A 21,720-nucleotide genomic window follows, 5' to 3' on the forward strand; every position below is an offset into this window, starting at 1 on the left:
TTGGTACCAAAGGCTGCCCCCACCAGGCATTAAACCAGAACTTCAGTTCTGTGTGGACTACAGGAGACTAAATTCTGTCACCAAGACTGATGCACATCCCATTCACAGAGCTGATGGGCACACTGACAGGCTAGGTGCTGCCAAATTCCTCAGTACATTTGATTTAACATCAGGGTTCTGGCAGATAACCTTGACTGAGTGGGCAAAAGAGAGGTCAGAATTCTCATCCCCTAAGGGCCGTTGTCAATTCTGGTTGATGCCCTTTGGCTTGAAGAATGCCCCTGCTACCTTCCAACGGTTGGTTAACAGAGTCCTGGTTGGCAAGGAGGCTTTCTGTGCAGCCGACATAGACGACACTGCCTTCTAAAATGCCAGCTGGGAGGAACACCTGCCTCACCTCCAAGAGGTGCTTCAGGCTCTGCAACAGGCAGGCCTGACAATCAACACCAGCAAGTGCCAGACTGGTCAGGGTTCTATGGTGTATTTGGGACCCAGTAGGTGGTGGCAAGGTGCAGCCCCTCCAGGCCAAGATGGAAACTATTCTGGCCTGGCAACTACCTAAAACCCAAATAGAAATGAGAGACTTCCAAGGCCTTGCAGGCTATTACAGGAAAATTCTCTCAAGGAAGCCATGCACACAGCACCTGTGCTCAGGGTCCCTGATTTCTCCAAATAATTCATTGTCCAGGTGGACGCTTCAGAGAATGGCATATGGGCAGTCTTAGTACAGCTGAATGAAGAGGGCCTAGACCAACCAGTAGCCTTCATTAGCAGGAGGTTACTTCCACAGGAACATAGGTGGAGTGCCACTGAAAGAGAAGCATTTGCTGTGGTCTGGGCAGTGAAAGAGTTGAGACCATAACAGTTTGGGACTCACCTCTGGGATCAGACAGACCACAGATCCCTCAGATGGGTCACGCAGATGAGCAGTGAAAATCCTAAACTCTTGAGGTGGTCCATCTCCATACAGGGAATGGACTTTACTGTGGAGCATTACCCAGGGACTGACCACACCAATGCTGATGGTTTCTCCCGATTCTTCTGCCATAGTGAAGAGCGCTCCCAAGGGGTTGGGTAGCTCTCCCCACTTTCAGTTGGGGGGGGGCACATGTTAGACCTGGCAGCTTTAGGGTGGTTTACCCCCAACTTTTTGCCTGCCTCCCTCTATTTTTCTGATCTCATTTTTGCTAGTTTTAAGACTCTGCTTACTTTACCACTGCTGGCCAGTACTAAAGTGCTTGTGTTCTTTTCCTTAAACATGGTAACGTTGGCTCATACCCAGTTGGCATATTTAGATTACCTATGTTAGAAATGGGGTCTCTAGTTAGCAGTCTGTTTGCACCCTGTCCAAATATGGACCCTCACTCTAGTCAGGGTAAGGGAGATACATAGCTCAGATAACCCTTGCTCACCCACTTGGTAGCGTGGCACAAGCAGTCAAGCTTATCTCAGAGGCAATGTGTAAAGTATTTGCACAGACACATACAGTAACACAGTGAAAACACCAAAGAGGTACTCCACAGCAGTTTAGAAACATAATCAATATTTATATAAATCAAACAAAAAAAATGACAAAAATCCAACATACATAAGTAAAGATATCGAATTTTAAAGTAAAAAGAGTCTTAATTCACAGTAATCAATGGATGTGTTGTTTTAACACAAAGTACCTTGTGAGTGTCAAAAATGAGCCGCACTCTTGGGGGTTGGAGACTGTATTGTGTGAGGACAGGCACTGGCCTTTCGAGTGCAGGTGTTAGTTCCTCCCTCCCACTCTAGCCCAGGAAGACTCATCATATGAAGGACACACCTCAGCTCCCTTTGTGCCACTGCCTATAGTGAATTCACAAACAGCCCAACTGTCATTCTGACCCAGACAGACCCACTAGATGTGCCTAGGGCCTCTAAATTAAATGGTACTAGTGGGCCTGCAGCCCTGATTGTGCCACCCACATAAGTAGCCCCTTAACCATATCTCAGGTCTGCCATTGCTAGGCCTGTGTGTGCAGTTTCACTTCCACTTCGACTTGGCATTTAAAACTAATTGCCAAGCCTTAAATTCCCCTTTTTTCCCATATATGTCACCCCTAAGGTAGGGTCTAGGTAACCCATAGGACAGTGTGCTATGTAAGTAAAAGGCTGTATCTGGACTTATATGTTTTACATGTCCTGGTAGTGTACATATTCCAAAGTAGTTTTTCACCATTGTGAAGCCTGCTCCACTCATAGGCCAGCATTAGAGATTACCATATATGCTTTTAATTGGTAATTCCTGATCTGACAGGAATAGGTTTGTCATATTTGATATGGTTGGAATGGTAGTAAGAAATCCTACATTACTATTTCAGAAATGCCACTTTCAGAAAGTAGGAATTTCGATGCACTTGCTGCCATCTGTGCCTTACAGCCTGTCTCCAATCCATGCCTGGTGTGTGCTAGTTGACAGCTACACTTGTGCATTCCACCCAGACAGCTACAAACACAGGACACTCAGCTACATCTGCATTAATCTGCATACAGATGGGTTTCCCTGGGCAGGAAGGATGGAGGGGGTCTCTCTTACATGTCAAAGGCCAGTGGCCTGCCCTCATACAAAAGACTGATAACCCACTATAGGGCTCCTGGCAGACAGGGCTGAGTTGAAAGGAGAGTCTGTACATTTCAAAACCACTCTTTGAAGTTTCCTCCACTTTAAAGGCATTTTTGGGTGTATTTACTAGGTCTGTAACCCCACCAAATCAGACACTTCTGGACTTACAACTGGACTCTGTCAGAGGGACTGCCTGGCTGCCCAAAGTACTCCTCTGGCCTGCTTTGCAGGAAGCACTGCTGCCCTGCGTATTGCCCTGCAGCCCGCAACCTTCTGACCCCTGATTCTGCTGGAAGGACTCTTCCTTCCTCTTCAAGTGCTCCTCAAGGGCTTGGATTGAGTTTGCCTCCTGTTCTGAGGTCTCCGGGTTATCAAAGACTTCATCAAAGAGAAGAAAATCCAGAAAATCCAGCACATCGGAAAATTGATGCAACGCATGCAAAATCTGATGCAATACCTGGCGTATGGACGCAGCACCTGCTCTGCGGCTGAAAACAATCACTGAATCGCATGTCGGATCAACGCAGCACATGTTGCCTCTGCTCAGCGCATTCTGAGTTTTCTGTGCATCGTCTCTGAGCGTCAAAATATCCCCGCATGGCAGTGAGGAACCAAGGCTGTGCTATCGGAAACCAATGCATCACCTTCTGGCGTGGAAAGAATTGACATATTGCCTTTGCCATGCTGCAAAAATCAATGCATCTCTTTACTTCTCAATGCATTTCCAACTTTGAGGCCCCTCTGTGTTGTTATATTTGAGGCATCCCAGGTACTTTATGTTAAAAAGATACAACCACTGTTTCTTTAGGAGTGAGACTCATTTAAACCTTTAAAAAGTGGTATATTGACTTGTGCATATTGGAGTTTTGTAATTTTGGTCTTATTTTATTCAGATAAATATTATCTCTTTTCCTAAACTGGTGTGAAATACGTTTGTGGTGTTTTCACTGTGTTACTGTATGAGGGTTTGCACAAATACTTTATATATTGCCTTCTAAGTTAAGCCTGCCTGCTCTGTGCCAAGCTACCGAGGGTGAGCACATGATAATTTAAGTTGTGTTGTGACTTACCCTGACCAGGATTGTGGTCCCTACTTGGACAAGGTGCATACCTCTGCCAGCTATAGATCCAATTTCTAACACTGTCCCATCCCAGGACTGACGCTTCTGTCACTACTGTCAGATCTGGTTGGGGAAGGGAGAAGGGTCTGCCGCTAACTCAATTATGGCCATTAGCCAGCACTGTAGGTCTTTTACAGTTGCCGTCAAGATCTGGACCATATCAGATAAATCCCCTTTATACTAGGCCCACTGGAACTTTAGGTCCCACTGCAAAACCCTCATATTCCAAAGGGCATATGTCACAAGAAGGATGCAGAAGGCCACGAGGCCTCACAGCCTCACAGTCAGTCTCATTGAAATCCAGGATAGAGGCTGGAACATTGTTATCATTGTCTGAATATCCTGGACCTGCCGCACAGGAGGATAGGCCCAAAACTGCACTGTGTCCAGAACAGTTCCTATGAAAGGGAGCATCTGAGAAGGCATCAGGTGTGACTTTGGCACGTTAGAACAAAAGGCCAGGGCACACCCAAAGTATAACTTTGTATGGTAGATCCAAGTGGTGCTTCATGAATTGAATCAACGTCCAGCAAATAGGTGACACTCGATATTTATTACAGGTGAGCACACAATGGTCAGAATTCCAATCAAGTGACCACATAAAGTAAAAGTCCAAACAGCAGAAACAGCCGACACGTGTTTCGTCTTCAAGACTTTGTCAAGGCTTTGGCTATGCGAATATATGTAAGTCAAAGTAAGATGCAACAGAGTCCCAAGAATCCATTAGGATGATGTAAGTCGATCTATGAGTCAATCAAGATGAATGTAGTAGCAAGGAAGGGCTATGATAAGCCTAGCAGTAGTTAGAGTATACCCGTGTCGGTCGCGTCAGTATTAGTCGAGAAACACCACTGTGTGACTTTGGCACGTTGTTCATGAACCCCAGCGGATGCAGAAGTTTTGTCATAGTCTGAAAGTGGGAGACGACTCCCTGGGGTGAGTATGTCTTCAACAGAGCTAACACCTCCTGACAAAGCAAGAAGAGGTGGTCCTACATCAGCTTGTTGTAAGTCGGCGGCTTTTGTGGGGCAGTAGTCACAAAGGGAGGGAGTAGCCCTTTTGGAGTAGCTGCCAAACCCAAAGGTCGGATGTTATTGACCTCCAGTGGTGCAAGAGATGGTGTATCCTGCTCCCCACTGGATGCCCATGATGGTCAGAAGGCATATTAAAGAGGTGAATAGGCAGCGGCTGCCAGGGGGGTGGTGGACTGACTCAACCTCTGGCTGACTGTCCCATGTGGTCTGTCGGAACCTTATCCTCGGCCACAAAGATTGTGCACTTTGCTGGCTGAGTGTGCTAAGAATCAATTGGAAGCCCCTCCAGTGGCCACAAAAGGGGTGGACGGCAGAGTGGGGTTGACGAAGGGCCATGGAATGGCCCAAGGACCAGGCAGTAGCTCTTCTGTCCTTAAAGCTCTCAAGTGCAGAGTCCGCCATCCCTCCAAACAGCCAAAGTCATCAAAGGGCATGTCCATGAGATAGGCATGGGCAGCTCCCTAAAAGCTAGTGGTTCTCAGCTAGGCATGGCACCTAAGGGCCACCAACCATGAAATTAATTTGCCCAGCGAGCCTGTCATATCCAGCCCACATCGTATGGTGAACTTGGCTGCATTCCCCCATCAGCAACTGTTTGAGAGAGTATGGCTTGGGCCTCCTCTGAGAACAGGCAGCACTTGCACCACCAAGTTTCAGATGGTATGTAAATATCAGCCAAAGAGGTATGCAGTGTACACCAACTGCAGTGCCAGGCTGGCGATAAGAACATCCTCTTCCTAAAGGTATCCAGCTATTTGGATTCCCTATCCAGTTGAGTGGTAAGGAATGTACTGGGGTTTGCTTTGAAGGTGGAGGCCTGGACCACCACACTCTCTGGGGTGAGGTGCTGAGTGAGGAAGCTGGGGTCTCCTGGGGTGGGGCAATGGCAGCGGACAACTGTCTTATACAGGAGCCCCTCTGCAGGGCTTGTACCAGACCCCAAGTGGGACATCAATTAAGGCTTCATTGAATAAGAGAAACGGTTCACTGGGGATAACTCTCAGCTGAAGTACCTCCATCAAGACATTCGTCTTGACTGCCACTGAGGGTAGTGTAAGGTCTAGGATCACTACAGTACCTCTTCACCCCCATTTTGAAGGGGTACCTACAGTACGGGGAAAGAACAGGTCAGTGTCTGTCGAAGTGTCCTCTGCCATATCCTCATAGCAGTTGTCTTCACTATCTTCTTTCTGGTATTCATAAGGGTTCGCAGAAGGAGACCAGTAGGTGCCCCACCCAAGCTTGCAGGGTTCAAAGGCAGTCCAACTGGGATGGGTCACTCAAATATGAGATGCATGGCTTTATAAAATATACGAAAACTCTGAGAGGTGCAGGGATGACCCAGGAGCAGCTTCACTACAGAGCTAGGCCTTGAATGCCGATGTTCCCTCAAATTGTCAGATGATTTTGATGAACATGCTAAAGTTGAAGAGCTCTTCAACTTCTTGCTCTTCCTGTGCCTGTGGGACTTACCCGATTTCCCCCACAACCTTGACTGCGATGACAAGCTCTTGGAGTGGCTCTGCAACTGATCTCGAGGCCTGCCTCTCGACTGAAATCTTGAGCATTGCGGCATTAATTGCAGAGGAGCTTGTGGGACTGCTCTCTCAAGGCTTTAGGGTGCATGGCAAAGCAGTTGACACAAGTCTTGGTGTCGTGGTCGCACTCAAAGTACCAGACGCCCACCAAATGTGGATCTTTCACTGACATCTGTTGGTGACAGGTGCCACTCAGCTTGAAAACAGCTTTCTTACCTGACATCCTTGACACACCAGGAGACAAAGCCATGGAAACGTTTTGACAAGAAGTTCAAAAAAAGTCAGTCAAAAAAGACTAGGGGTAGCTCTTCTCCAGATCTGTGCTGAATGACGCAGAAAGAAACCTCAGCGCGCTAGGGTGAATACTCTGATTCAATGGGGCAGGACCTTAATTCTGTCACTGATGCTGTCAATGGTGGATCTTTTATTTCCTAAATTACAGCCTACGGTGTTCTCTGATTGATTTGCATTAGGGTTTGTAGCTGCAATGGAACAGATACATGGAAAATTTAGAACATGGTGGCTCTATAACCCACACAACCTCCGTTCCACATTTAACTTATTGCTTTGCCCCACACATTTAGGCGATTGTACAGATAAGTCTGAATTCTTGGGAAAACTCTTAGCAGATGTTAGCATGCTAATTTTGTTTCTTTCCGAGGACAAACGCATGACTCGTATCCTATAATGGAGAATGTAGATGGAGTCTCGTAGACCTGGGGTTTTCAGAGGCACTTTGGAGTATGGGCTCACTAAATATTTCTCTGAAAAAGGAGTACTTGAGGACAAATTTAAGAAATTTCTATTTGATGAAATTGGGTCCAAATTGCATACCATAGTGGGTTTCAATTCAACCCACTTTACCAATATTCATTAGGTTGGCGACAAACTGCGACTCAGTACAATTGGATGCCATAATAGAGAGAGACCACCTTGTATGTGATCACACGTAAATAAAGTAATCTCTTCTTTTTCTTTTTATTTCACTGCTGGAGTCCATAGGAGTAAAGGGGAGAAGCTCAAAGCAAGAGCAGGAAAAAGAGAGAACAAGAATTGTCAAGGTCAACGGGTCTGGTCTTGGCCACTGAGCTATTGACTTTACCAATACTTGTTTTATTGGAGATGGCTTATCTTTAGTTTAGCATTCCATGAAAGTCACACACTTACTATCTTAGAATTGTTCACTAATGATAAAATTTAAAAAGCAATTCCACAATGGGTACGATGGCATATATAGGCATCAAACGAGTGTGGATGCACAGGTGACTATCACATAATGCTTTTTCTTATGCTTTGTGGCAAAGGATAGAAAATGTCAAATACAATTCCAACACATCGCTCATATGATCTGACAACTCCATTATCCACTTCCAAATCAACTCACCTCAAGTCAACACCCCTGTGAGGTTCAGCATTCCACGTTTTAGCTGGAACAAAATCACAGAAGCAGACTGACTCAGCGACCTCAGCAAAGATCAACCTAGCCCCACAGACACCCTCGAGGAGGAAATCAACAACTGGATCAAGAACTGAGCAGGCTCCACCACACCCATAAAACTCAGCAAGCATAGTAGATCACACAAGCAGGCCAGCTGGAACACAGATGACCTCTGAGACACCAAACAGCACTGTAAACAGCTAAAAAAGAAATGAAGAGCTAGGCACCAACAACAGAACAAACTACAAGGCTGCAGATGCTATCACCAGCAAATAAGAGACACCTAGAAGAAAGCACTAGTGGACCGCATCAAAGGAAGCTCCAACAGCTGCAAATAAATGTTCTCGATCCTCTAAAGATTTCACCTTGCCCTCAGCCACAGTCACCAATATCGTTGCCTCCTAGCAACGATATTACCAACTTCTTCCACAGCAAAATCACAAACATCTACAGCAACTTTGTAAACCAACCCAACCCCAGAGAACTCATTACTAACCTATGCATTGCCAACCAAGATGGCCATCTGGCCGAATGGACAACCCTCACCAGAAACAACACAACGACAATCATGCAGACCATCCACTCAGGAGGCCCCAGCTTCCAATGCCCCCACCCCATCTACAACCTGGGAACATCAACAATCAGTACCACCCTCACCCACATCATCAACACCTCCATCATGTCCACCACTTTCCCAGTTGAATGGAAACTTTCAGAAATCCACGCCTTCCTCATGAAGCCCACAGCCAACCTAAAACAAATGGGAAACTTCCAACCCATCTCCCTGCATACCTATCCAGCACAAATGATTGAGAAGGCAATCAACAAGCACTCACAACCCACCTCAAACTTCACCATCTACTAGACAACACTCACTCAGGATTCAGAAAGAACCACAGCACCAAAACAGCACTTGTGGCGGCCAGCGATGACATCTGAATCATCCTGGACCAAGGAGAAACAGCGACCCTCATCCTGCTCAACCTCTCTGCGGCCTTCCACACTATTTCCAATAAAACCTTCACCAGAAAACTCCACAAGACAGGCATACAAGGATCCCCTCTCAAATGGATCCGTTCCTTCCTCACTGGAAGTACCAAAGGGTCAGGCTACCACCCTTCACATCAGAGACCAAGAAATTGATATGAGGACTCCCACAGCGAGCGTCCCTCAGCCCCACCCTTTTCAACATATACATGACACTGCTTGCCAACATTATCCGATCCCAAGACATCACTGTCATTTCCTACACTCGGGACACCCAACTCATCCTCTCCCTGAAGGACAAAACAATCACTGCCAGAACCAACTTCACCAACTGCATGACCATGGTGGCAGACTGGATGTGAATCAACTGTCTTGCAGCTCATCTCTGTCAAAACTGAAGTACTGGTCTTTGACAACAAGATCTCCACCTGGTGGCTGTCAGAGCTAGGACCAACACCCACAGACCATGCAAGAAATATAGCGATCATCCTGGACAACAGGCTCAACCTGACAACTCAAGTCAATGCAATGTGTACCTCCTGCTTCAACATTCTATGCATGCTGCAACAAATCTTCAAATGGTTGCCTCAGAATACCAGATGGACCATCACACAGGCACTCATCACCAGCAGGCTGGAGTTTGGGAACACACTATGCAGGAATCTCCAAACAACTCCTACACAGACGATCCAGAACACCGATGAAAGACTCTTACTCGACTTCCCTTACCAAATTTACATCACACCGCTCCTCAGGAAGCTTCACTGGCTCCGCATTCACAAGTTCAGCCAATTCAAATTTCTCACTCACACATATGAAGGTCTGAACAATACAGGACCAGAATACCTAAACAGCTGCATACACTTTCACAAATCCAACAGACACCTACTTTCTGCCTCATTCTCACGCATTCCCTGCATCCACAAACTCAAAACTGGATGTTGCTCATTCTCTTACATCTCACACAAGACATGGAACAACCTCCCTCTGCACATCAGAGGCTCCTCCTCAATTCTTGAGTTCTGCAGGAAGCTGAAGACTTGGCTTTGGGGCCACAAAACTATGCACATGCCCAAGCACTTGGATACCCTCTTGGGTGATTTGTGCGCTATCCAACTCAATATAACATAAAAATAAATACGCACTGGAAAGCCAATAGCTCTGCGACCAAGAACAGGCCTGTAGTTATTGCCAGTGCTTGACTAAATCTGGTGTGAGCTGCAGATCTTGAGTTGTAACTCCAGTAATCCCACCTCAAGCTTTATTACCCAAATATTGAAAGATTGACCCTTGTTAATACATGCTGGATAATACAGCATCTCTTATTCATAGCATCTTCAATCACTGACCCCTCTTTCTTTGCAGCATTAGAGGTGCCAGCCTTAGTATCTTAGAATTGTAAACAATGTACAGTACATGGAAAAGAGAACGGCTGCAAGCAGTAATGTTTAAAGAAAGAAACTAGTGTAAAGTATTTAGGAGTACCAAGCAATAAAATAAGAAAGTCACATAACCCAAAAGAAATCTGACACCAATTAATAAAATTAGATTACATTTTATTGATTTTTTAAGTCACCAAGATGAGCAAAATACACCCAAGACTGAACTGTATCCAGAACAGCTCTTATGAAAGTGAGCATCTGAAAGGGAGACAGGTCTGACTTTGGCATGTGTGTAGGGTACCCGAGCAAATGAAGGAGGTCCACCGTAGTCTTTTAGAGGGAGCAACTGCCTGGAATGAGCCGGCCTTTAACAGCCAATCATCAATGGTATCCCCCAACCTCCACAGGGGTGCTGAAACCACCACCATCACCTTGGTGAACACCAGAGGAGCACTGGTAAGGCCAAAAGGAAGCACAGCAAACTGATAATGCTTGTGGCCCACCATGAACATCACGTATTGTTAGTGAGCAAGCAGGATGACAACGCAGAAGTAGACGACCTGCAAGTCCAAGGACATACAGAACCTGCGCAAACATGAACATTTTGAATTTCCTCTTCTTCAGGAAGAAATTTAGAGGATGCGTGTCTAAAATAGGGCAGAGATCTTTGTCCTTCTTGGGCACCAGAAAGTAGCAAGAATAGCAACTACAACCTACTTTTGATGCTGGCAACCTCTCAATGGTTCTGTTGTCCAAAGGAGCCTGAAGTTGGTGTTGGAACAGGAAGAGGTAGTCCTCAATCAGCTGGTCTGGGGATGTTGTCAGGGTTTCTAACAAAGGGATGGGGTAACCCAGCTGTACAATTTGTAGCACCCACTTGTTTGATGTTATGGACTGCGAGTGGGGCAGATAATGATGGATCTTGACACCAACTGGGTATCTGTGATGGTACAAGGGCAAACTAGAGTGATTTTGATGTTTCAACAGCTGGGGAGTGGCGGACTGGGTTGATGTTGGTCTTGGCCTTTCTGCAGGGTCAGTCACAAACTTTTTGATTGGCCTTAGCACTTAGGTATAAATTAAATGCTACCAGCGGGATCATCATTTGTTTTGTTTGCTTTTGTCACCCTAAGTGTGCCGGGTATGAGTTCCTTGTTAAATTTAATAAGCAAAACCATTTGTTTGTGGAAAGGTAGTGTGAGGATTGTGGTATATTATATGGTATGATCATTCAACTTTACTGTGTAATACACTTGCAAAACTGTCTTTGGTCAGTCAGGCCTGTTTGCAAAGCCTTTAGCTCAACCCTTGGCAGCTGGGGCTTCAAGCAGCAATGCTTAAACAAAGATATTAGTCTAAAGTATTTAGAAGTACCAAACAATAAAATGAGAGTCACACAACCCAAAAGAAACCTGACACAAATTTATAAATTTAGATTACATTTGAATTATTTTTTAGACACCAAAAGGAGCAAAATCACCGGATGGTTCCGAAGATATAATCCAAAGCGCAAACATGCATTGGTAACCATAAAGTTTAGAAGGTTTTGAAAAGTTTGAAAGAGTTTTATTCAACTACTCCTGCCTAAGTGAGGTGACCAAATCCAGCAGCGCGAAGGTAAGAAGGCCCACTAAGGAGTATGTGTACTGTTACATGGTCACCAAAGCAGTCTCAAGTCCAGTTCCACGCTCAACATCAAAACCGCCATAGACTGTAATGGAGTGGTCTTGATGCTGTGGATGCAGGATGATGAGGATGCTCTAGGTGCTGTGGGGTCAACAAAGGTGTCTGTCCTTGCAGTCATTTCTGGGCCCACAGATGAGGTGTGTAGGAAGCTGGCTTTATATGTAGTGTATCAATGTTAGAGTTCCCCCAATAACAGTGGGAACCTTTACGCAGGAGCACAGATGACAAAGACCTGCTGCACCCGAGCTCCACTGCCCAGGTCCACGACATCAGGTGGTGTTCCCTTGCTCCCAGGATCCCCACTGACTGAGCCGTCCATTGGGAGCTCTCGGACTTGTTCTCAAGTCCCCTCTCGCAATATCTTTCTAGGTGGCCCCCCTCATCTCCAACTGTGTGTTCAAGAAACCCAACTTGACTAGCACCACTGCACTTGGACGCCCCGGGGCAGGAAAAACTGTATCACTGGTCTTGCTTGTGGCCTTGCCCCTCTAATACTCTACAATTCACAGTGGGTCCACAGTGGACCCCTTTGCAGTGAAAGTAATTGCAACAGTATTTATCTTCTATGAAGTTTTTTGTGTTGAAAAATTACTATAAACAAAGTAACTATTCTTCTAAACATTGATCTCAAGTTCTCTCTGCAGTGTGTGTCTCATTTATTGTCTGTGTTTCCAACAAATGCTTAGCATACCCTCTGATAAGCCTTAACTGTTCACCCACACTACCACAAAATAGAACTTTTGGGATTATTACTTTTACCCCTGTAAACCAATAAGGGCCACCTGTACTATTTGCATAGTGTACCTACATTTGGTACACTATAAAGATAGCCAGCTTCCCATAGGGACACAGGCAGAAGACTTGTACTTGGGCTGGGGAGCTCGGTGCAGAGGTGCTGGCTGGCTGGCCACTTTGAGAAGGAGGCTCCCACAGTTCTCAGTCAGCTTGCAGAGGGGAGAAAAACAAAACAGCAGGGTCACTCTGGATGTTGAGCTCATCTGCCTTGAAGTCTCATGACATGTAGGGACGTTTTAGAGGTGGTGGTGTCCGAACCAGACAGAAACAAGCCCTGAGGGGCACAAATGCCTCAGTAGTCAGGGTATTTGGTGCGAGGGGACTCCTGGAGGGTCTAGTGTCTAGAAACTCACCAGAGAGATGGGGCTAACATTCTAGAGCCTTAAGAACCTCCTCCTGTCATGCTGCTTCCTTGGTTGGCCTGATGACTAACATCTTGGGTTACCAGACAGATGCGGTCAGTGTCTGAGCATGCGGGGGGATAGCTCCTCCACCCCATGGGAGAGGCTGCCTGGTTGTTGAAGTTCTGGACAGTCCTCCACAGCCTTGAAAGGATGCACAGCTTTTGGACGAGTCGAGTCAGTGCAATTGTTGAGGATCTATCAGCAGTACATTGTTTGCCGCTAAGTGGTCATTAAGTCCTCTGTTTTTGCAGTGACTACTCTTTTGATGTATTTCAGTTCCCAGTAGACAGATCTAAGTTCCTGGTGTCAGGAGACCCCTAAATACTGATTTTAGGTGCGTTTAGGGGAGTGTAGGTAGCCAATGGGCTACTTACCCTTGGGGTGACTACACCCCCTAGATAACTATTTCCTGTGAAGAATGGCCATTTTCCTACCCCACAGTTCCTGATTTCACAAAAAACAAGATGGTGAAGTCCTTACTCAAGTGTCTACTTCAGGTAGTCCACTTTAGGGGTGTGACTAGCCTAGTATTGAAACATGCCTACTGAATAACTAATTTCCCACTTGCTCTTGTGCCAAATGAGCCTCAGGGCTCGGGGTGGCATTCGTCAGGTCTGGGGGAAGCCAGGGTCATATATCAAAGGCAGCAGGCACTTTGAAGCCCCTGGCCCTAATTGTTAAGTCACTAGACATCCTGCTGGATGAGGTGTGATAATCCTTCCTCCAGAGCAAGCATTGGTTCTGGCATTTGAGAGTGCAGGGATTCACCTGCAGCAGGTCAGAAACCCATCTGTGGTGTGATGGATACCAATCAGCCAGCACACTAAGGATTGCAGGGGACACCTCTAAGGTGCCATTTGGTGTCGTAGCTGGACTCTCACTCCTAGGCGAGACTGCTGGTTTAGGGATGACAGCACTTTGGTTTGGAGGTGACTGAGTCTCTCCTACAACAAGTTACAACTGTCAGCCGAAGCCCTCCCAGCTCACAAGCAGTACCTCACCAAAAACCCAAACAGTAAAAGGTGATTTATGGCAGCCTTACGCATAGACTCAAGATTGCGACATCTCCGGGAAGTCGTGGTGGAGCCGCAGTTACCCTTTTCTCACCTTAGCAAAAATGTCTCAGTCATACACAGGCAGTAAAGGAGAAGCAGGAGAGGTTTCAATTGGTATAAACAGATGTATAAACAGAGGCACATGTCATAGGACTTCACTGAAGAGGACCAAAGTGTACCTTTAAGGGTTTTATGCATTTTCAGTTTTGCACATTATTAACACTGCAGAATGTGGATTTACTCTCAAATATACATGTACATACTGACATAGTGCTGCTGCATTTGAAACAAACTTCCTAAGACATGCAGAAGTGGATTTTCCTACATCTTGTTAACTAGGCCTCAGTTTAGGCCCAGTTACCATCTTTTTCAAAATATGTTCTTTCAGCAAGACACAGTCCAGTAATATTTGCTTATTTCCATTTACATCGTTCCTGCTGTTTGATGGAAAAAAAACATTCCAACATGCTCACAGTACTGTATCTTTCTCAAGGACTTCCTGCTTGTTCACTGTGCCCCATTCATTCATAATAGATTGCTGTTGTTCATGGAACTAGCTTGTCATGCCATCTCTTCATGACATTAGCTAGAGTGGACAGAATAAATATTAATGTAGTGTGGTTGTGTTTAAGCACTAAGGCAGTATGACGTCTAATAAAATTGTGCTCTGACTTTACCCTGTCTTAATCATTTATCCTGTAGCCACGTTACAGAGGTAGATTTTGGGGTATTCACATTTGGGAGTCTCCCGTGCCCACACGTTACCAACAGTACTTATGTAGGATGTCTGGCATAAGAGACTTTCAGACTCAGTTGCTTGCGAAGTGTAAATGGACAGCGGCAATCTAATCAGAGAAGAGTACCAGAGAAGAATGAAAGGATTATGAAAGGAGTTGAAGGTATCTGTGGTGGAAGTGGATGGTAGAGGACAGAGATTAAAGTTGCCTGCATGGGGTGCAAATTATCTGACAGGTGTGGCAGAGAACCTTAAAATAGAGCATACCTTTTGGTGATGGACATGACAGTGAAGGGCAGAAAGCACCTGAGAGAATGTGACAGATAAATACTAAGGGAAAGGGAGGAGAGTATTAGGAGATGGACCTGATAAAGAGTGCATGAGTAAAGATAGAGTAGAGGGTACATAAGTTGGGAAAGTGAAGAGAATATAAAGGTAATGAAGGAAAGAGCATTAAGGGTCAGCTACAATGTGTAGGATTCTATAGCCACATTCTGCTGGCCAGCATTCCCCAACTAAGGCAGAGGTTGGCAACGAAACATATCCCCTTCCTACCACTACATTTGCCTGAGAGCCATTATGTTGTCATATATATTGAGCTGCAGTTTTAACTTTGCGAGCAGAAGCTCTTTATTCATAACAGGAAAACAATCAAATACTATCATCATGGAAGGTTTAAAATAACTGGATAAGCTTATCAACGTGCCAAGCTTCTCTCAGCTTCTAAGGACCAAGGTAAGAGGAACAACTGAAGCACTGTAGCAAGGATGCCATGGGGCTCAGTGCAAATAAGTAAATTGGCCTATTTGAATGCTGTTCGGACCATGAATGCACCTATCTGAGCTCAATGGGCTCTGGGCTTCAGTGCAACTGCTGTACCAATGGTAACTATGCCACTGTCCTTGCTGGCAGTGGATATGACTTACTCTGATCCTACAAATCTCCTGTGCATGCAGTAAGCTGCAGCCAGTTGATTTGAAAAGGACCGCAGCTTTAACAATGTCAAACAGGCATCAGAGCTGCCTGATAGAAGCCTCACTAGAGAGCCCCTTTATCACTACCCTAATGAAGCCATGGATGAAAACTTTCCCACTCAATCCTTGCCTTAACCATTCCGCACTGCCCAGTGCCTTAGCACTGTAGGTGTTTTCATTTTTAGTTGAGCAGGTGTGCTGTTTATTCTCTTGCTGTGTGGAGTGGAGCTCACCCTCTCAGTAAGACCCTGAGCGCTCAGCGAAAGATGCACGCACTTTACAGAGAACACACACACACTGGCCTGTCGTGTGTCTGAATTAAATAGGTGATGTCCTGCTGCAGGCCAGGTTTAATCTTTGAATTATGGGACTTGTAGTCTTCATTATTCCATTATACACCAGGACTAGAAGTCCTACAGGTCAAATGTGATGTTGCATGCAATGGGGGATCAGTGAGCATGGAACAGAGTCAACAGCGTGGTTAAAAATAATCAAAGAAATGTTTGCCTTTTCTCTATCAGGTAGCTACATGTAAATTGACATGCAGCTTAAATGAAAAAGAAATAAAAACATTGTTACTCAGTGGGAAATGCAATATAAGTACATTACGAAACCTCTCAGTAAATATGCAGCAGAGTCTGTGTCTAACCAGAAAGCCACGGAATTAAGGGGCATATTTTAAGAAATGTGTTGCAGCACACAGTGCAGCGCCACTTTTCTTGCTCCCTTTACCCCCACCATGTGTGCACTGTATTTAAAATACGGCGTACCATGGCACAGGGTAGGGGGCAATAGTGCATTTGTTTATGACAATACTGGTGTACTCTGCAGGAGTAGCACCTAAATGTTGGCGCTACTCCTGTAGGGGTCCATTGTAAAGAATGGTGTGCCTCCTTTTAACGCCTGCTCTGAGCAGGCATTAAAAGCGCCGAAAAAAACGACGCAGGGAAATTTGTTAGATTTCTTTGCACCATTTTTCGCAACACCTCCTTATGGGGGAACGCCGACCTTTGCATACATTTTGCCTGGCGTAGGTATAATGTAGAGCAAGGGGTTACAAAGTAAATATGGAACAGGGATTTTAGCGTCTAGCGCCAAAAAAATTACGCAAATGTGGTGCAAGGAGGCGCTGTTAAATATGCCCCTAAATCTTGGTTGCCACAGTGGAGAATAATGTATTGTGTGTTTTTAGCGCTCCAAAGTCACAGCCTGACAAAGCACTGAATATAAAAGACAATATTTTAGCAAGCAAAATACACAGTATAACTGAGATAGACTGCAAAAAAAGCACAAAACATTTTAGGATAAAATGATATCTTTAAAATATAGTTTAGTAATATCCAAACTGTAGATTATGCATTTTTTTACATTACTGTCTCTTCAAACCCTCTAGTGCCAGTAAGCACTACATAAATACCATTACAATTGAAAGCATGTACTTCACAGCACCATCAATAACTCTTTGCACTACCACTCAAAAGTAATAACTCTCTCACCACAAAACTTCAATAAAGTAGAGCGATTACTGGCTCCGAGTATCCTTTACTTTTGCAGGCTACCTTTATTTTTGCAGATTAACTTGTAGTGCACATTTGCAACTATTCTAGGCAAGCAGCATGATAGAAAGGATTGATCAGCTGTCTGCCGGGCCTCAGTTTTACAGCACATAAGACTCACTGAAATAATCTTCAGCTGTCGGTTGTGTATTTACAAAAACGTGAGGGGACTTTTAAATAAAAAAAAGATTTAAAAAAATCAAAACATAACTAACTCGTGCCCCTCGATCCCACCCACTTGTCCTCAGTCCCACTACAGGCAGACTTACCTGATCTGTAAGATTGTTGTGTTCGCTGCCTGGAAAGAGCCCAGATGCTGCAGCAATCTGGTCCTGAATGGCACGAGGGTCCGGTTGCTATCTTGATATCACTCGATAAACACATAAAGCCCTGTCCTGGTTGATGACGGTCCTGCTTGATGACTCCTGGCTGGGTCCTCAATCTAGCGGCAAACCTGCTTGCAGCTACTCTCCTCTGCCCCCTTGTCTGATGATGGCGTTTTCCATGCTGCTGTGCCTGTGCTGGCAAAGAAGAAAGGGAAAGCCAGCACAAGTAGTGCTTTTTAAAGGGCTTCCCTTCCTTCCCGCCACACAGCTACCTGGCGGGTGACGTCACACGCTGCTCTGCCGTGACTCGTCACTAACAGTGTGAAATGGCCATCATGAGAGCATGCGCCGTAATGTAGATTGTGGTGCCCACATGACGACTATTTTTCCCTTTAAATGCGGACCGGTACTCTCCTTTGTAACGAAGAAGTTCTGGTACTCTTGAGGGGGAAAAAAAAGGTACTGGTACTCAGTATCGGCCCACTTAAAGCACTGGGGTACAAACCTTACTGTCTTATTGTCAAAGAACCCTTTCCTTTTAGATTCAGACTGTGACTGATTACCACTACTCCCCTGAAGATTATTTTGGGGGCCTTTTGAGAACTCCTTATTTTAAATGTTTTCTCCCCCCTCTTTCTTCTGTTGAAGACCCTGACCACCATTGTGGGTGTCCTCCCCAGATACCTTTTTGGACACTCTGGTTCTAGCCCAGAGTTCTGCCTTCTCAGCAAGCTTCCTGGGATCAGTCAGCTTGCTGTCAATTAGGTGCTGGTGCAACTCTGTAAAGCAAATACTGACAATATGCTCTCTCAGGATCAAATTGTACAAACCCATGTAATCATTTACTGTATTGCCACGCACTCAAGCAGTCAGAGCCTTACTCGAAAAAACAGAAAAAGATCCAGTTTTTTGGGGGGGGAGTTTGGTACTGTCCTTGAACCTTTGGCTATACTTTTCAGCAGTCGGTCCAAATTTGGCAGTCAAAATGGCTTTCATAGGAGCATTCTTTTTCAGATCCCCAACCTCTAGTGTAAGAAGTGTGTCCCTCCCAAATACTTGCACATGTTTCTACCCCCCATTGGTCTTCAGGAACCCAATGAGCTCTTAGTGCAACTTTATATGCAGTAAACCACTTATCAGTGTCATCTCTCACCACATCCTTAGGTATACAAACCTTTTTGTCTCCAGCAGGTCCTGTATGTAGGATGCCACCATCATTGCTGGATTAGACTGCCTAGACTTGAGCTTCAGCTCTTTCAGACTCAATTCGAGAGCCAAGATCAGTTTCTTTTCAGCCAAGGCCCTTTCAGCCTGAGCCTCTCGGCTCTCCTCTCCTCTGCCTCTCTTTTTAACCTTGCCAACTGTATTTGAAATTCTCTTTCCTCCCTCATTTCCTCCGCGGTTGGGCCATGATGAGAGACACTGCTTCCATGTCTCACAGGAAGAACAAAATCAGGTGTGTCACCCCCACTCCTGCTGGTAAATCCTCTGGAAAGCCATCCTCTTGCTCTTCCATCTCAACATGCTCTTGTGAGCGGGCTTCTGCCCTGGCCCTCAGCACCTTTTGGTACTTCTCCTTCCTGGAGGCTCCACAGATAGATACCCCCATTCATTTGCAGAAACTCTTCAGCTGGTTGGCAGTATATGTCTCCAGCTTGGCTAGGTCAAACTCTACAGCTCCACTTGCAGACCCCACCAGAGACATGTTATATAGGATTTAGATTAGAAAATGTGAATCAGGAAAATTTGTAGCAAAAAGAAACAAATAAAAAAAATGATCTTTGACGGTGGGTGGGTAGTGCACACGTAGCTATTGTATGGAACTGCACAAACACAAGTCCTATCCTCACCGCTGATCACTAATGTTAGAAATTAGGTCTCTAGTTGGCAGAGGTATACACCCTTGTCCAAGTAGGGGCCACAATCCTAGTCAGGGTAAGTCATACAAAATCCAAATTATCCTGTGCCCACCCTCTGGTAGCTAGGCACTGAGCAGTCAGGCTTAACTTAGAAGGCAATGTGTAAAATATTTGTGCAATAAATCATACAGTAACATAGTGAAAACACCACAAAAAGACACCACACAGGTTTAGAAAAATAGAGAATATTTATCTGAATAAGATACTGTTGAAACAATGAAAATACAATGTAAACAAGCAAAGGTATGAATAGGATCAAATCCAACTAAAGCGCCTAGAAAACACAATAACTCCAACTGGGGCATCATTGAAGGAGTCATTCACAAACAATCGGACACCACCAATGCCGGTCACGGAGTCACATGGACCCCAGGTACAGTACCTTTGAAAACTAAGAACATGTGTGGACTTTGCAGTGTCACGATGGACACTACCAGGACCTATAAAACACGTGTACATGTCTGGCCTTTAACTTACATAGCACCCTGCCCTATGGGTTACCTATGGCCTACCTTAGCGGTGACTTATATGTAGAAAAGGGGAGGTTAAGGCAAGTACTGTTAAATGCCAAGTCGGAGTTGCAGTGAAACTGCACACACAGACCTTGCAATGGCAGGCCTGAGACAAGGGTAAGGGCCTACTTAGCTGGGTTGGACAATCAGTGCTACAGGCCCACTAGTAGCATTTAATTTCAGGCCGTGGGCACATGTAGTGCACTTTACTAGGGACTTATAAGAAAATCAAATATGCCAATTGGGGATGACCCGATGTTAACATGTTTAAGGGAGAGAGCATATGCACTTTAGCACTGGTTAGCAGTTGTAAAGTGTGCAGATTCCTAAGACCAGCAAAAACAGTGTCCGAAAAGTGAAGGGAGGCAGGCAAAACGTTGGGGGATGACCACACTAAGGCTGTCACATCTAACAAGCCGCATGGCTGAAAGTTAGAAAAAAAAATGAAAGTTAGAAAAAAAGTGCTATGACGTGACCAAAGCTGATCGCCAGGGGCAGATATCCATTTTCTTAGTATAGCATTATTCTTGATCTTCACAAAAAGAACAAGTTACTTATCATCAGTAACAAATTATCTGGTAGAGACTCTATCTAGCTGCAGATTCCCTACCTTAGAATTCCCTGGCATCGTCTTCGAATCCAGAATTTTTCTGCTGAGCAGTACTCTGCATGCATCGTCAGGTGGTGTCGTTCGGCTCCACGTAGCATTGTCAGCGTCGTTGGAGCCGTCTGAGACGTCATGGCCTTTTATATAGGCACCACCCTGATGCGCGTACCTCAGTTCTTTTCCACAACTTCCCACGCCAGAAGCGCATAGTCATGGAAGAACTAACATTTTTGTTTTTAATTCTAATTGTCTGAGCAAAATGACATGTCCTGGAGAAAGGGTAGAAATCTGAAAAAACATAGATTATATACGCAGAGCGGGGAGGCCTGGGGGGGTGTAAGGAATCTACAGCTAGATAGAGTCTCTATCAGATAATTTGTTACCAAAGGTAACAAACTTGTTCATCTGATAGAAACTTCTATCTGCAGATTCCTTACCTTAGAATAGATACCCAAGCTATAACCTCCTGGCGGTGGGCTGCGAAGATATACTTTACACAAGGAAATCCTGTAGGACAGAAAGAGCAAAAGTCCCCTCTCCTCTCACCTGGCTATCCAGGCAGTAGTGTCTTGCAAATGTTTGCAAGGAAGCCCACGTTGCCGCCTGGCAGATGTCTAGAACCGGTACGCCTCTAGCTAACGCCGTACTAGCAGCTTACCCCCTTGTAGTGTGAGCTCTCAAGCCCTCAGGAGGCTACTTCTAAGCCAATGCATAGCAGATTTTAATACAGAGAACGACCCAGCGTGAAATGGTAAGTTTCTGGACTGCTCGATCCTTCTTTGCCCCAACGTACCCCACAAAAAGTTGGTTGTGCACTCAAAACTCTTGTGTGCGGTCAAGGTAGAATAGCAACGCTCTTTTTGGGTCCAGACGGTGGAGACGCTCCTCTTCTTTAGAGGGATGCGGTGGAGCAAAGAAGGTGTGCAGGGTGATGTTCTGACCCAGATGGAAAGGGGTCACCACCTTGAGGAGGAAAGAGGCACGAGTTCCGAGGACTACCTTTTCAGGATATATTGTGAGATACGGCGGTTTTGATGATAAAGCCTGCATCTCACTTACT

The sequence above is a fragment of the Pleurodeles waltl genome, chromosome 7, assembly GCF_031143425.1.
Source record: "Pleurodeles waltl isolate 20211129_DDA chromosome 7, aPleWal1.hap1.20221129, whole genome shotgun sequence".
Taxonomy (NCBI): domain Eukaryota; kingdom Metazoa; phylum Chordata; class Amphibia; order Caudata; family Salamandridae; genus Pleurodeles; species Pleurodeles waltl.